Consider the following 16,615-nt stretch of genomic DNA (forward strand, 5'->3'; position numbering starts at 1 on the left):
TGGAAGATCTAGCAACACACACATACATCTGCAGGATTCTGAGTTAATCGTCAGACAAGGCAGATATAGGACCAGTTATCATCTTCACAGGGCCTTGAACATAAGCAAAAAAAACCTCCGATTAAGAGCAGAGCTCAAGGGACTTCCCTGGTGGCTAAGTGGTTGGGAATCCACCTGCCAGTACAGGGAACACAGGTTAAAGCCCTGGTCCAGGAGGACCCCACATGCTGCGGAACAACTAAGCCCATGTGCCACAACTACTGAGCCTGCACTCTAGAGCCCGTGATCCACAGCTACTGAGCCCGCATGCCACAACTACTGAAGCACACATGCCTTGGAGCCCGTGCTCCACAAAAGAGAGAAGCCACCTCAATGAGAAGCCGTGCACCGCAAGCCCCCGCTCGCCGCAACCAGAGAAAGCCCGCACGCGGCAACGAAGACCCATCGCAGCCAAAAAAATAACAATAAATTTAAAAATAAATAAATTAATTGACGAAAATATCTTTAATAAAAGAAAAAATAGTTTAAAAAAATAGCAGAGCTCAAGGTAAGAGGCAGTGACTCTGCTACCTGTGTCCTATCAGGTATCAAAGCAAATACTGTAATCAAGACAGTATGGTACTGGCACAAAAACAGAAATATAGATCAATGGAACAGGATAGAAAGCCCAGACATAAACCCACACACATATGGACACCTTATCTTTGATAAAGGAGGCAAGAGTATACAATGGAGAAAAGACAGCCTCTTCAATAAGTGGTGCTGGGGAAACTGGACAGCTACATGTAAAAGAAAGAAGTTAGAACACTCCCTAACACCATACACAAAAATAAACTCAAAATGGATTAGAGACCTAAATGTAGGGTCAGACACTATAAAACTCTTAGAGGAAAACATAGGCAGAACACTCTATGACATAAATCACAGCAAGATCCTTTTTGCCCCACCTCCTAGAGAAATGGAAATAAAAACAAAAATAAACAAATGGGACCTAATGAAACTTAAAAGCTTTTGCACAGCAAAGGAAATCATCAACAAGACGAAAAGACAACCTTCAGAATGGGAGAAAATATTTGCAAACGAAGAAACTGACAAAGGATTAATCTCCAAAATATACAAGTAGCTCATGCAGCTCAATATCAAAAAAACAAACAACCCAATCCAAAAATGGGCCGAAGACCTAAACAGACATTTCTCCAAAGAAGATATACAGATTGCCAACAGACACATGAAAGGATGCTCAACATCACTAATCATTAGAGAAATGCAAATCAAAACTACAATGAGGTATCACCTCACACTGGTCAGAACGGCTATCATCAAAAAATCTACAAACAATAAATGCTGGAGAGGGTGTGGAGAAAAGGGAACCCTCTTGCACTGTTGGTGGGAATGTAAATTGATACAGCCACTATGGAGAACAGTATGGAGGTTCCTTAAAATACTACAAATAGAACTACCATATAACCCAGCAATCCCACTACTAGGCATATACCCTTAAAAGACCATAATTCAAAAAGAGTCATGTACCACAATGTTCATTGCAGCACTATTTACAATAGGCAGGACATGGAAGCAACCTAAGTGTCCATGAACAGATGAATGGATAAAGAAGATGTGGCACATATATACAATGGAATATTACTCAGCCATAAAAAGAAATGAAATTGAGTTATTTGTAGTGAGGTGGATGGACCTAGAGTCTGTCATACAGAGTGAAGTAAGTCAGAAAGCAAAAAACAAATACTGTATGCTAACACATATGTATGGAGTCTGGAAAAAAAAAAGGTTCTGAAGAACCTAGGGGCAGGATAGGAATAAAGACGCAGACATAGAGAATGGACTTGAGGACATGGAGAGGGGGAAGGGTAAGCTGGGACGAAGTGAGAGAGTGGCATGGACATATATACACTACCAAATGTAAAACAGATAGCTAGTGGGAAGCAGCTGCATAGCACAGGGAGATCAGCTCGGTGCTTTGTGACCACCTAGAGGGGTGGGATAGGGAGGGTGGGAGGGAGACGCAAGAGGGAGGAGATATGGGGATATATGTATATGTATAGCTGATTCACTTTGTTATAAAGCAGAAACTAACACACCATTGTAAAGCAATTATACTCCAATAAAGATGTTTAAAAAAAGCAGATACCGTGTGTTCACACAAGATGCTCCAATTACAGTCTTGGCGGGAGGGAATATAAGTTAGCTTGCAGTGTAACCAAGCTTCTGTATATACCCGTGAACGGCGAGTTAAGTCACGTTAGGTCACAAGGGTTAAGCAGAGTAAGAGGGTAGCAAGGACCCAGCATCTCACATTCCAGTGGAGTGACGTCACACGAGATCTTCCTTCAACACCTCCCACATCTACTTTACAGCCTCACTCCTCAGATGACTTGAAAATACAGAAAAAGATGTGGAGGTTAGTCTGAAGGAAGAGATTGTTAACTCTCTTTACTGAGAAGCAACACAATTTGTATGCAGTAAAGCAAAAAGAATAAAGGCTTTGTTATCATCTTCAGTGGGCCTTGAACATAACCAAAGATGGACCAAGGCTAATCCTGGGATATGGGCCTGGGGCAGGTCACAGATCGTTTCAGCGTCAGTGTCCACAACTGAAAATACGGATAATAATATTTGCATAGGCACTGTTTGGTAATGACCCCTGCCACAGAGGCCTTTCGCCTAGAGACCTTCCAATCCGAAGAAACGGCTCCTTGGTGTGATTTTAGTACCAGCCTGAGGTGAGGCAGGAGGGCCGTCAAGGGAGGGGCAGCCGGGACTCACCAGAGTTTTCAGCCCATGGAAAATTTTGGCGGAGAACACGGGCCACATACTACAGTGTCTCTCATGTGACTGGAAAGAGCTTCCAACTTTACCCCAAACCATCAAGAGATATTCATGAACTCCTTGTGTGCCTGAAATCAGAGATGCAGAAGCCAGGCTCTGACCCTGCCCTCGTGGAGCTGACAGTCTAGAGATGGAGGGGCGATGGCAGCACAATAACAAAACAATCTAGCAGGGAAGTGGGCAGTGCTACGTGAGCCCTAAGGCGGCCGAGAAACCCACAGCTGGGAAACAGGAGAAGCTTCCTGGAGGAAATGGCTGGAGAAACTCCCCAAGAGGAAAAGGTCTCCCCTCCAGGAAGCCCTCCCTGACCACCCCCCCAATCTAAATCAGGCCCTTCTCACACTCTTGTCGTCCCTCTTCCTTCCCTTACTTGTCACGGTTGACATTTACATATTCACATCATAATTGGCCTCCTCAAGTACAGGAAGTCCCCCACATACAAACCTTCAAGTTGCGAGCTTTCAAAGATGTGACCGTGCGTTCCAGTCCATCAACGTCAGGCGTGAGTGAAACGGCAGCTTGCCCTCCATCTCCTATTGCTGACAATCCTTCAGCTCTGCCATCTCCCACCTGCTCTCCCTCCTCCAGTCAGGAACTCTCCTCGCCTGTTCACTCGATGCCAGCCCCAGTGTGCCAGCTGTTGTACTGGACTACTGGCTTTTCAAGGTACTGTACTGTGAGTTTAAAAATGTTTTATTTTCTGTGTTTGTGTTTTTATGTATCATCTGTGTGAAAAGTATTATAAACCAATTACAGTGCAGCACTATATAGCCGATTGTGTTAGTTGGGTACCTAAGCTAACTTTGTTGGACTTACAAACTGGACTTATGAATGCACCCTCGGAACAGAACTTGTTTGTATGTAGGGGACTTACTGTAGTTTCAAACCCTCCAAGGGGAGAAACCAAGTCTTTCTTGTGTCCCAGCCCTCAGTCCAGGACCTGGCACAAGTCTAGGTGCTCTGTACGTATGTGTGGGTGAATCGGGGCAGAGATGACCGTTCCGGACAGGAAGACTAGGCCATGCGAAGGACTGAGGGTTGGAAACAGATGATGCATTTGAGGAATAGGAAGCAATTCACGTGACTCAGAGATCATCTGTGGGCCAGGACACGAGCAAGAGATGAGTCTGGAAAAGGAAGCAGTGAAGAAACCAGACGGTTATGAAAGACTCTGGACTCTATCACAAGGACAATGTGGACTTCAGAAGAACGTAAGTAGAGAAGTGAGGTTATCAGATCCGTATGACTCTCGCTATGGTGTCGGGAATGTTTGGGAAGGACGAAGCCTGGAAGTGGGAAATGGGTTAGGAGTCTGTGTATAAAACTCTGTGAAAGGCCATGGTGGGCCGCTCTAGCATTGGAGGAGAGCTTGGAGGAGATGAAGGGACAAAAGAAGTCAGCAGGAAGCAGAATCTGCATACGTGGAGGGTCTTTGAAAGAAGTGGTTGAAGGAAAGGAAGAGTCAAAAACTAGCCCTGGGGCTTCCCTGGCAGCTCAGTGGATAAGATTCCGCACTCCCCATGCAGGGGGCCTGGGTTCGATCCCTGGTCACGGAACTAGATTTCACATGCATGCCGCAACTAAGGAGCCCGGGAGCTGCAACTAAGGAGCCTGCCGGCCACAACTAAGACCTGGTGCAAACAAATAAATTTAATTAATTTAAGAAAAAATAGAACTATCCCTGGCATTGGCTCGAATGGGGTGCCACTTACTGTAGCCAGAACAACCCTGGAGGGAGGTGGGAGGTGAGGCTGGGATGGCGACGGAGGCGATGGATTCAATTACAACCAGGTGAGTTTAAATTCTTATTGAGCTTCCAAGAGGAGATACCTAGGAGGTAACTGGATACATCGGAGTAAAGCGCCCCAGACCAAGAACTAGACTGGAGATACAGATCCAGGACAAATCCATCTAGTGGCAGTCACTGAAGCAGCAGACTAGATGAAACTGCCCCCCCCAATTCATCAGAATAGTATATTTTTACGAGATACCGATGATGGAAGACATTGTGAAAATCATTAATTTATGTAAGAAACCAAAGTAAACCTTTCTATCACCAATACTCACAATCTGGTATTCATTTAAGATTACACACACACACCCCTGCACTTTTATTACAGCATTTACTATACAAAGTAGTTGTCACACATTATTACTGGCTCAACAATTAGATCAAAAAGTCCAGAAAATGGGAATATATATATATATTTTAACATCTTTACTGGAGTATAATTGCTTTACAATGTTGTGTTAGTTTCTGCTGTATAACAAAGTGAACCAACTATATGCATACGTATATCCCTATATTCCCTCCCTCTTCTTTCTCACTCCCAGCCTCCTTATCCCATCCCTCTAGGTGCTGGCAAAGCAAAGTGCTGATCTCCCTGTGCTATGCAGCTGCTTCCCACTAGCTATCTATTTTACATATGGCAGTGTATATATGTCAGTGCCACTCTCTCACTTTGTCCCAGCTTACCCTTACCCCTCCTTGTGTCATCAAGTCCATTCTCTACATCTGCGTCTTTATTCCCGTCCTGCCCCTAGGTTCTTCAGAACCTTTTTTTTTTTTTTTTTTTTTTTTTTAGATTCCATATGTATGTGTTACCATATGGTATTTGGTTTTCTCTTTCTGACTGACTTCACTCTGTATGACAGACTCTAGGTCCATCCACCTCACTACAAATAACTCAATTTCTTTTTCAGTTTCTTTTTATGGCTGAGTAATATTCCATTGTATATATGTGCCACATCTTCTTTATCCATTCATCTGTTCATGGACACTTAGGTTGCTTCCATCTCCCGGCTATTGTAAATATAGCTGCAATGAACATTGCGGTTCATGACTCTTTTTGAATTATGGTTTTCTCAGGGTATATGCCCAGTAGTGGGATTGCTGGGTCATATGGTAGTTCTATTTGTAGTTTTTTAGGGTACCTCCATACTGTTCTCCATAGTGGCTGTATCAATTTACATTCCCACCAACAGTGCAAGAGGGTTCCCTTTTCTCCACACCCTCTCCAGCATTTACTGTTTGTAGATTTTTTGATGATGGCCATTCTGACTGGTGTTAGGTGATATACCTCATTGTAGTTCTGATTTGCATTTCTCTAATGATCAGTGATGTTGAGCATCCTTTCATGTGTTTGTTGGCAGTCTGTATATCTTCTTTGGAGAAATGTCTATTTAGGTCTTCTGCCCATTTTTGGATTGGGTTGTTTGTTTTTTTGATATTGAGCTGCATGAGCTGCTTGTATATTTTGGAGATTAATCCTTTGTCAGTTTCTTCGTTTGCAAATATTTTCCCCCATTCTGAGTGTTGTCTTTTCGTCTTGTTTGTGGTTTCCTTTGCTATGCAAAAGCTTTCAAGTTTCATTAGGTCCCATTTCTTTATTTTTCTTTTTATTTCCATTTCTCTAGGAGGTGGGGCAAAAAGGATCTTGTGATACATGTCATAGTGTGTTCTGCCTCTGTTTTCCTCTAAGAGTTTTATAGTGTCTGGCCTTATATTTAGGTCTTTAATGCATTTTGAGTTTATTTTTGTGTATGGTGTTAGGGAGTGTTCTAATTTCATTCTTTTAAATGTAGCTGTCGAGTTTTCCCAGCACCACTTATTGAAGAGGCTGTCTTTTCTCCATTGTATACTCTTGCCTCCTTTATCAAAGATAAGGTGACCATATGTGTGTGGGTTTATGTCTGGGCTTTCTATCCTGTTCCATTGATCTATATTTCTGTTTCTGTGCCAGTACCATGCTGTCTTGATTACTGTAATTTTGTAGTATAGTCTGACGTCTGGGCGCCTGATTCCTCTGACTCCGTTTTTCTTTCTCAAGAATGCTTTGGCTATTCGGGGTCTTTTGTGTTCCCATACAAATTGTGAGATTTTTTGTTCTAGTTCTGTGAAGAATGCCATTGGTAGTTTGATAGGGATTGCATTGAATCTGTTGATTGCCATGGGTAGTAGAATCATTTTCACAATGTTGATTTTTCCAATCCAAGAACATGGTATATGTCTCCATCTCTTTGTATCATCTTTAATTTCTTTCATCAGTGTCTTATAGTTTTCTGCACACAGGTCTTTTGTCTCCTTAGGTAGGATTATTCCTAGGTATTTTATGCTTTTTGTTGCAATGGTAAATGGGAGTATTTCATTAATTTCTTTTTCAGATTTTTCCTCATTAGTGTAGAGGAATACAAGAGATTTCTGTGCATTAATTTTGTATCCTGCTACCTTACCAAATTCATTGATTAGCTCTAGTGGTTTTCTGGTAGCATCTTTAGGCTTCTCTATATATAGTATCATGTCATCTGCAAACAGTGACAGTTTTACTTCTTCTTTTCCAATTTGCATTCCTTTTATTTCTTTTTTCTTCTCTGATTGCCATGGCTACAACTTCCAAAACTATTTTGAATAATAGTGGTGAGAGTGGGCACCCTTGCCTTGTTCCTGATCTTAGAGGAAATGGTTTCAGTTTTTCACCATTGAGAATGATGTTGGCTGTGGGTTTGTCATATATGGTCTTTATTATGTTGAGGTAGTTTCCCTCTATGCCCACCTTCTAGAGAGTTTTTCTCATGATCAGTGTTGAATTTTGTCAAAAGCTTTTTCTGCATCTATTGAGATTATCATATGGTTTTTAATCTTCAGTTTTTTAATATGGTGTATCCCATTGATTGATTTGCATATATTGAAGAATCCTTGCATTCCTGGGATAAACCCCACTTGATCATGGTGTATGGTCCTTTTAATGTGCTGTTGGATTCTGTTTGCTAATATTTTGTTGAGGATTTTTGCATCTATGTTCATCAGAGATATTGGCCTGTTGTTTTCTTTTTTTGTGAATCTTTGTGTGGTTTTGGTATCAGGGTGATGGTGGCCTCGTAGAATGAGTTTGGGAGTGCTCCTTCCTCTGCTATATTTTGGAAGAGTTTGAGAAGGATGGATGTTAGCTCTTCTCTAAATGTTTGATAGAATTCACCTGTGAAGCCATCTGTTCCTGGGCTTTTGTTTGTTGGAAGATTTTTAATCACAGTTTCAACTTCATTACTTGTGACTGGTCTGTTCATATTTTCTATTTCTTCCTGGTTCAGTCTTGGAAGGTTGTGCTTTTCTAAGAATTTGTCCCTTTCTCCAGGTTTCCATTTTGTTGGCATATAGTTGCTTGTAGTAATCTCTCATGATCCTTTGTATTTCTGCAGTGTCAGTTATTACTTCTCCTTTTTCATTTCTAATTCTGTTGGTTTGAGTCTTCTCCCTTTTTTTCTTGATGAGTCTGGCTAATGGTTTATCAATTTTGTTTATCTTCTCAAAGAACCAGCTTTCAGTTTTATTGATCTTTGCTATCGCTTCCTTCATTTCTTTTTCATTTATTTCTGATCTTTATGACTTCTTTCCTTCTGGTAACTTTGGGGTTTTTTTGTTCTTCTTTCTCTAACTGCTTTAGGTATAAGGTTAGGTTGTTTGCTTGAGATTTTTCTTGTTTCTTGAGGTAGGACTGTATTGCTATAAACTTCCCTATTAGAACTGCTTTTGCTGCATCCCATAGGTTTTGGGTGGTCATGTTTTCATTGTCATTTGTTTCTAGGTATTTTTTTATTTCCTCTTTGATTTCTTCAGTGATCTCTTGGTTATTTAGTAGTGTATTGTTTAGCCTCCATGTGTTTGTATTTTTTACAGTTTTTTTTCCTATAATTGATATCTAGACTCATAGTGTTGTGGTCCAAAAAGATACCTGATATGATTTCAATTTTCTTAAATTACCAAGGTTTGATTTGTGACCCAAGTTATGGTCTATCCTGGAGAATGTTCCATGAGCACTTGAGAAGAATGGCTATTCTGTTGTTTTTGGTTGGAATGTCCTATAAATATCAGTTAAGTCCATCTTGTTTAATGTGTTATTTAAAGCTTGTGTTTCCTTATTTACTTTCATTTTGGATGATCTGTCTATTGGTGAAAGTGGGGCATTAAAGTCCCCTACTATGATTGTGTTACTGTCGATTTCCCCTTTTATGGCTGTTAGCATTTGCCTTATGTATTAAGGTGCTCCTATGTTGGGTGCATAAGTATTTACAATTGTTTTATCTTCTTCTTGGATCGATCCCTTGATCATTATGTAGTGTCCTTCTTTGTCTCTTGTAATAGTCTTTATTGTAAAGTCTATTTTATCTGATATGAGAATTGCTATTCCAGCTTTCTTTTGATTTCCATTTGCATGGAACATCTTTTTCCATCCCCTCACTTTCTGTCTGTATGTGTCCCTAGGTCTAAAGTGGGTCCCCTGTAGACAGCATATGTATGGGTCTTGTTTTTGTATCCATTCAGCCAGTCTATGTCTTTTGGTTGGAGCATTTATTCCATTTACATGTAAGGTAATTATCAATATGTATGTTCCTATTACCATTTTCTTAATTGTTTTGAGTTTGTTTTTTGTAGGTCTTTTCCTTCTCTTGTGTTTCCTGCCTAGAGAAGTTCCTTTAGCATTTGTTGTAAAGCTGGTTTGGTAGTGCTGAATTCTCTTAACTTTTGCTTATCTGTAAAGTTTTTAATTTCTCCGTCGAATCTGAATGAGATCCTTGCTGGGTAGAGTAATCTTGGTTGTAGGTTTTTCCCTTTCATCACTTTAAGTATGTCCTGCCACTCCCTTCTGGCTTGCAGAGTTTCTGCTGAAAAATCAGCTGTTTACCTTATGGGGATTCCCTTGTATGTTATTTGTTGTTTTTCCCTTGCTGCTTTTAATATTTTTTCTTTGTATTTAATTTTTGATAGCTTGATTAATATGTGTCTTGGTGTGTTTTTCTTTGGGTTTATGCTGTATGGGACTCTGCGCTTCCTGGACTTGATTGACTATTTCCTTTCCCATGTTAGGGAAGTTTTCGACTATAATCTCTTCAAATATTTTCTCAGACCCTTTCTTTTTCTCTTCTTTTTCTGGGACACCTATAATTCGAATGTTGGTGCGTTTAATGTCCCAGAAGTCTCTGAGACTGTCCTCGATTCTTTTCGTTCTTTTTTCTTTGTTCTGCTCCCTGGCATTTATTTCCACCGTTTTATCCTCCAGCTCACTTATCCATTCTTCTGCCTCAGTTATTCTGCTATTGATTCCTTCTGGAGTATTTTTAATTTCAGTAATTGTGTTGTTCATCACTGTTTATTTGCTGTTTAGTTCTTCTAGATCCTTGTTAAATGCTCCTTGTATTTTTACCATTCTGTTTCTGAGATTTTGGATCACCTTTACTATCATTACTCTGAATCCTTTTTCAGGTAGGTTGCCTATTTCGTCTTCATTTATTTGGTCTTATAGGTTTTTACCTTGCTCTTTCATCTGTAACATATTTTTTTGTCATTTCTTTTATTTTTGATGCATGTTGCTGTATTCCTGCCTTACCGGTTGTTTGGCCTGAGACGTTCAGAGCTGGAGTTTGCAGGCAGTTGGATAGAGCCAGGTCTGATGCTGAGATGAGGACCTCTGGGAGGCCTCATTCTATTAATATTCCCTGGGGTCTGAGGTTCTCTGTTAGTCCAGAGGTTTCGACTTGGAGCTCAGGCCTGACCTCCGGCCTGGGAAGCAAGATCTTGCAAGCCGGTTGCTGGGGGTTCCTCCCGTCCCCTTAGGTGTCTGTGGTCCCCCACCGGTGCCTGGTAGGTGCCCTAGTTGCAAGGAGACACGAATTCCGCATCCTCCTAGTATGCCATCTTGACTCCGCCCCCCCGGGACTATATTTTTATCCATATTTTATTTGTATCTCTCGTGCCTGGCACAATTCCAACACACAGAAGGTTTGTGCATGGCATGGGGCTGCGTGCCTGGGCGATGACCTTCTGAATTCCTCTGCCAGGAAATGGATGCATCTGACTTTTGCTTGGATGGAATAAACCAGAGTTGTGTTGTCCTGGGCTGAGGAAGTCCGGCCCGCTTCACCCTGAATGGAAAGGCGCTTGTCTATCTGCCAGTGTCTGGAAAATCCGAAGCATATGGCCTCTGCTGAGATTCATTTTCCTTTTGGGAATTTCTCCTTCTCCCTTTACTACACTGGCTCTATGCCCACAGATCAAACACAGCGCTAAAATCGTACAGACCTGAAAGCGTCTGCATTTCAAAAGAAGTTGGAGAAAAATTGACAGAAGTAAATCTCTAATGGTGGGGTAGCGGTGAGGTGGCCCTTGGATATGCCATCTAAGTGGGAAAGGACAATTCTAATGACCAAGATGGTGGTTGAGGCATCTTAACAGGAAGGGCAAAAGAGAACAAGTGTCACACTTACCCTGTGTGGCCTGGGTACTTGTCACAGTTCCTGGCAGCCATGAACTGGTGATGATGTCATGACGCTAGGTGACACAAGTGGTGCAGCGTCTCAATTCTAAATTTTTCATCTCTCTGACTACAGTGGGTTGTGACTTGCCCAAGTGACTGGTATTCTTATGCACCGTGATGGTATAAGTCGGATTTGAGCAAATATAGAGACAGCCCCCAACATGTTAGGAGATGACTGTAAAAAGTCTACCAAATTATATTTCTCAAAAACTGAAATATATGTCACAACATATCAAACATTGAAAATGCACTGAAGCTGATTTGGGTCATCTGAAATTCCAATATTTATGAAGAGCTGACTTCCTAAAAATATAAAATCCTGAGCACTTTCACTGAAGCATGTATTGAAATTCTTCCTCTATTTAGCAAGTCGGTTCTTTAAATAAAAGAGTGACATTCACACAGCACAGAAATTTACTGAATGAATTCGGAAGTGTCAGGCAAAAATGTGAAATTAAATCTTATGGGCAAATTCTGATGCAAGACTCCCCTAAAAATGTCGGTTTTGTGTGTGGATATCTTTCGGCAAAGGAGAGGGCTGAAAGAATCAACCTTTTGCTGAACTCACAAGTTCTCCATACCTCGTAGAAAGAGCAACAAATGCCACGTTCTCCTATTTCTGAGCTTCACACAATGTTTTGTATGACAACGTCCAAAACAAAAAGGAAGTCGTGAATGCAGAATCAAACATGCCGATACACTCCAAGACTGACATCCCTCAGAAAATGTCTCCTTCAAATAAAATCTTCCATACGATTCCACCTGCACTGCTGTCCGGGGTGTGAGGGGAACTGAGCACGTCTGGAGCGGAGAGGATGGGGTCCTAGTGCAGAGGGGCCGTCCAGGCAGGGCATGAACTTGGCCCCCAGCGCAACCCTGCCAGGGACCCCAGGCCTCTCTCCTTCCGGGTCAACAAAGGATGCGCAGTGACCACTGACACTGACCCAGCATCTTTTCCAGGCCGAACCCCAGCTGCGTGATTTAAATACAGGGCTCATATCTCCCCAGCAACAGTCCCAGAAGAGATGACATCATTCTTATTGTACTGGGACTCAGAAGGAAACTGCAACTTAGAAAGTTAGTCACCTAAAGCCACACAGCCTCACAGCCTCAGTTTATGAAGTGGAGGCTCAATCCCAGATTTTGTGACTCCATCTTACCCTGTTTCACTGCACCCGGCAGAACGTGATGAAGTCTGAGTCCGAAAAGAGGCTCTCCCTTTTCCAACCCGTTGGCTGGACAGCAATCTGACTTTCTCAACAAAATTTTTGTATTTTAGAACACCAAACCAACTAACTCATGAGTTTCTCAAAAGGAAAGAAAGCCAGGAAGCAGGTGAATGGGTATAAAAAAGCCTCAGACTCAGGGGCCACCTCAGACAGCCACGCTCAGAGACAGCTCGGTGTTTCCGAACGGCTGTCTCGCGGGTGAAAGCAGAGATCAACAATTCTAGTTCACAGCATCCCCAGAACTCTGCATTCTCAGAAATATAGTGCCTCCATCCCTGACCTTCCCGGGTTCCCAGAAAGAAGGGGATCCCCCACGGTTCTGCCTCTGGAATTCGAATCCATCACCGCAGGGGCCGTGCCATCTACCACTTCACTTCTTTTCTTTTTTCTTGTCTTCGCTGTCTGCTGCTAAGGGTCGGTGGGGACCGGAGGACCCAGAGCTGTGCGCAGTGAGGGTTCTGCCTACAGTGCTCATGTCCTGGGTCTGGAAAACCTCAAGTGCCCCATTGTAAGCAGATCTATTTCCACTAATAGCTGGTGGATGTGCATTCACAGCCTACGGCACCCCAGGCACACTTCCAACCAACGATGTGGCACACACAGGAATTCATCCGAATCCAGCAAAAATCACTTAGCTTAATAACGCTGCCCTGATTTAATTTTAGCTTTTCATAAAGCATGAGAGATGAGCGGGGGATGCTTGTTTTTTTTTATGGATTACTGATGAGACGCGGCTCACATCTGGCGGTTTCATCTTTTTTTTTTTTACAACTTCCAAAAAGAAGGGGGTTGGGAAGGGAAGTGGGTGGATAATTAAAAGGAGGGCAGCACCTGCAAAATGTACAAGCAAAACACCGTGGCGGGAGGGCTGGCTCTGTCTGGTATGTAAGTAGCTGGCGAGAGCCCAAGGAGCCAGAGATACTGGTCTCTGCGGAGGGATTCACTGCTGGGGCTGTAGGCGTCCAACAGGAAGGGCACCACACGCACGCGCACATACTCTCATGTGCACGCGTCCGCATGTACACATTTACACACATACATTGAGCATGCTGATGAAGAAGCAGTATTATCACCCTGGTCTGCATTTACGCGGCGCTCTGAGGCCACAGTCAACCCAAAGGCTACCCACAGAGTGACTCTGGTTTGCAGGCACGAGGTTAGACGAGATGTTCTGGCAAAGTCGTCCTGAACGTTTGCTTCTCTTTCTCTGGCTCTAACTGCAAAATGTATCCAGCCCTCCACCATCTCCACACTCTGCTGTCAGAAGGCACCCTCGCCTCTCATCTACATTATTACCTGGTCTCCTCGCTGGCCCCTCTATGCCTTCTCCTGCGCCCTGTTCTGTTCTCAAAGGAGCAACCAGAGCGAACCTGATAAAAAGAAGTCAGATCTCATGATTCCGTTGCTCAGGCCTCCCCAACGGCTTCTCAGTTCTCTCAGAGTAAAAGCCCAAGTCCCTACAGTGGCTATAGAGCCCTGCGTGATCTGCCGGATCCCAGTCTCCTCCCTCTGTGCCTCTGTCCGAAGCCCCAGTTGCTCTGCCCTTGCTCCACAGTTCCAGCCACATGGCCTCTTTACTGCTTCTCAAACCCACCAGGCACACTGCGCCCCAGGGCCTTTGCACTTGCTGTTTCCTCTACCTGCAAGGCTCTTCCTCAGACACTCCCGTAGCTCCCTCTTCACTTCCTTCGAGTCTCTGTCCAAATGTCACCTAACCCTCAGATGTAGGATTCCGACCCTCCGGGTCTCCCAGCGTCCCCAATCCATCTCACCTGGTTTTTATTTTTCCACCCCACACTTACCATCTTAAAAAATACTGTGGAATTTGCCTACTTATTTGTCTTGTTTGTCTCCACCTAGCAGACTATCAGTGCCATGAGAAAACGGATTACTGTCCTCAGCTGTACCCCAGAGGCTGGCACCAGGTCTGGCACAAACAAGTTATTAATATAGTTGCATGACGTATATAACAATCATTTTAATATCGTTGTTGAATGAAGAATGAACAAATGATTTGCTCTGATTTGCAGGTATATTCATATACAAAACTATAATCCCATTAAGTTGGCATTTATCAATCTCCTGTATTCAAAATAATAAAATTAGACAACGTCCAGAAGGCCATGGGCTATCAGGAGACCAGGGGCCAAAAGACCAGGGGCCACAGCAGCTCGGCAATGTCTATGAGGAGAACAGGTCGCCCTCCTGGCCCTTCTGCCTGTAGCTTCTAGGAGCTCCAGGACTCTGCCTGAAGGAGCAGCTCAGCTCTGCTACAGAACCATGGCGAGAGAATGAAACCAGTTCCCCTTCTGCCTGCACTGCCTAAGGGTTACACCCCAGTTTTCTCAGGACACCACACCTGTACGTGGGCACCATGAGGGCTCAGTGCGGGTCAAGACAAGAAGCAGAAGGAGAGGAAGATCATCTTTGGGTTAGATCATCAAGGCAGAGCAGAGTCCAATCCAAGGACATCTGATTGGACCTGCCCCTCCTCCCAGCTTCAAGCAAGGATCACCACTAACCCCTCCTGCCCCTAAAGCTGACAGGTGAGCTCTAAGGCTTCATGCTGACCTTGAGAAGGAGAACAGATGGAAGGTCTGTCCATCCCTCTTCATGGCCACCGAAAGCAGTCACATGAGTCAGCCTTCCTGGCTGCAGGCTCTGCTACCTGATCTATTCTGCTCTCCACCCCAGATTCACGACCAAACGCCATCACTCACATGCAGCTGCCCAATTAAAAAGTCCGCAGTTTTAGCCGTTACCCCAAACTGAAGCTCCGCCTCCTGCCCTCACAGCCCTACGAGATGGGCTTTGCCCTACCGTCCAGCCCATTTGCCAATGCTCCCCTCGACCCCCAGCCAAACCGTCTGGATGGGACGCCATTCTTCATTCTGACACGTCTCATACACGTCCCACTCTGTTCACTTATGTTTGTGTTATTCCTTTGCACTGGAAGGCCCTCCCTTTAGCCCCACAAATATCACTGAAGCTTCTAGAAGGTCCGGCTCAACCTTTACTTTCACCAAGAAAGTCAACTTCTCTTATGAAACTTTAAACACCGTCAGTCTGCATGATGCGAATCTCTTATATAATATGTTATTGAGCAGAGACAAGCCTCCCAACAAATACTGACCAGTTAGCCGGTGTCTACTGCCTTGGTACTGGTATTGAGGGGCTTATTTTTTGCCCGTGGGGAAGGAGCGTACTACGGGACCTGATCTTAAACCTCCAGCCTGACTTTGGCTAAACTACTTAACTTCTTTTAGTCTTGACTTCATTCTCTACAAAAGACCAGAAACCTCTTCCTCCCAGAGATAACAGAAGGACAAAATGAGATGATCCCCAAATTCTATTAGAGCAGGAACTTGGCTTTATTGACCTCAGTGCCCAGGATGGTAACTGCCACACTGTTCTCAGTAATACAAAATGTGAGTGAATAATGTGCATACAATTCCTCATATAATCTGGTGTGTGGTAGATGATAAAAAAAAAGGGGGGGCTTCCCTGGTGGCGCAGTGGGTGAGAGTCTGCCTGCAGATACAGGGGACGCGGGTTCGTGCCCCGGTCCGGGAGGATCCCACATGCCGCTGAGCGGCTGGGCCCGTGAGCCATGGCCGCTGAGCCGGCGCGTCCAGAGCCTGTGCTCCACAACGGGATTGGCCGCAACAGTGAGAGACCCGCGTACCGCAAAAAAAAAAAAAAAAAGTATTGTCAACAGTCTTTTTTTTTTTTTTTTTTTTAATCTGGTACGCGGGCCTGTCACTGCTGTGGCCTCTCCTGTTGCAGAGCACAGGCTCCGGACGCACAGGCTCAGCGGCCATGGCTCACGGGCCCAGCCGCTCCGCGGCAGGTGGGATCTTCCCAGACCGGGGCACGAACCCGCGTCCCCTGCATCGGCAGGCGGACTCTCAACCACTGCGCCTCCAGGGAAGCCCAACAGTCTTATTCTTAAGCAAACTGAAGAGCAATGCAGGACAACTCACTAAAGAAGTCCACACACCGACGGCCACCAGCATGACCTCTCCCCACCTTCTCTCCTGGGGGAGGCAGCCCAGCCCCTCAGCTCTTTCTCACTAATCTCCTTCCCTAATCTTTCCATCACCTTCCTTGAAGATCTTTCCAACTTTCCCACAAGATAAAAATGAAGAAGTCTGGTTAATTCTGGAAGGGAAGATTATCCTTCCCTAGAAGTTAATTACTTATTTCATCCATGTCTTTCTTTTGCTGCTA

General features: G+C 43.9%; 1 protein-coding gene across 1 annotated transcript in view; it reads right to left on the reverse strand.

Moving 5' to 3' along the window:
- ZMAT4 (zinc finger matrin-type 4) overlaps nt 1-16,615 on the reverse strand; it is a 343,860-nt gene that overhangs the window by 298,648 nt on the left and 28,597 nt on the right. The gene's annotated exons all lie outside the window — the stretch shown is intronic.

The sequence above is a fragment of the Globicephala melas genome, chromosome 21 (genome assembly GCF_963455315.2).
Source record: "Globicephala melas chromosome 21, mGloMel1.2, whole genome shotgun sequence".
Lineage (NCBI taxonomy): Eukaryota > Metazoa > Chordata > Mammalia > Artiodactyla > Delphinidae > Globicephala > Globicephala melas.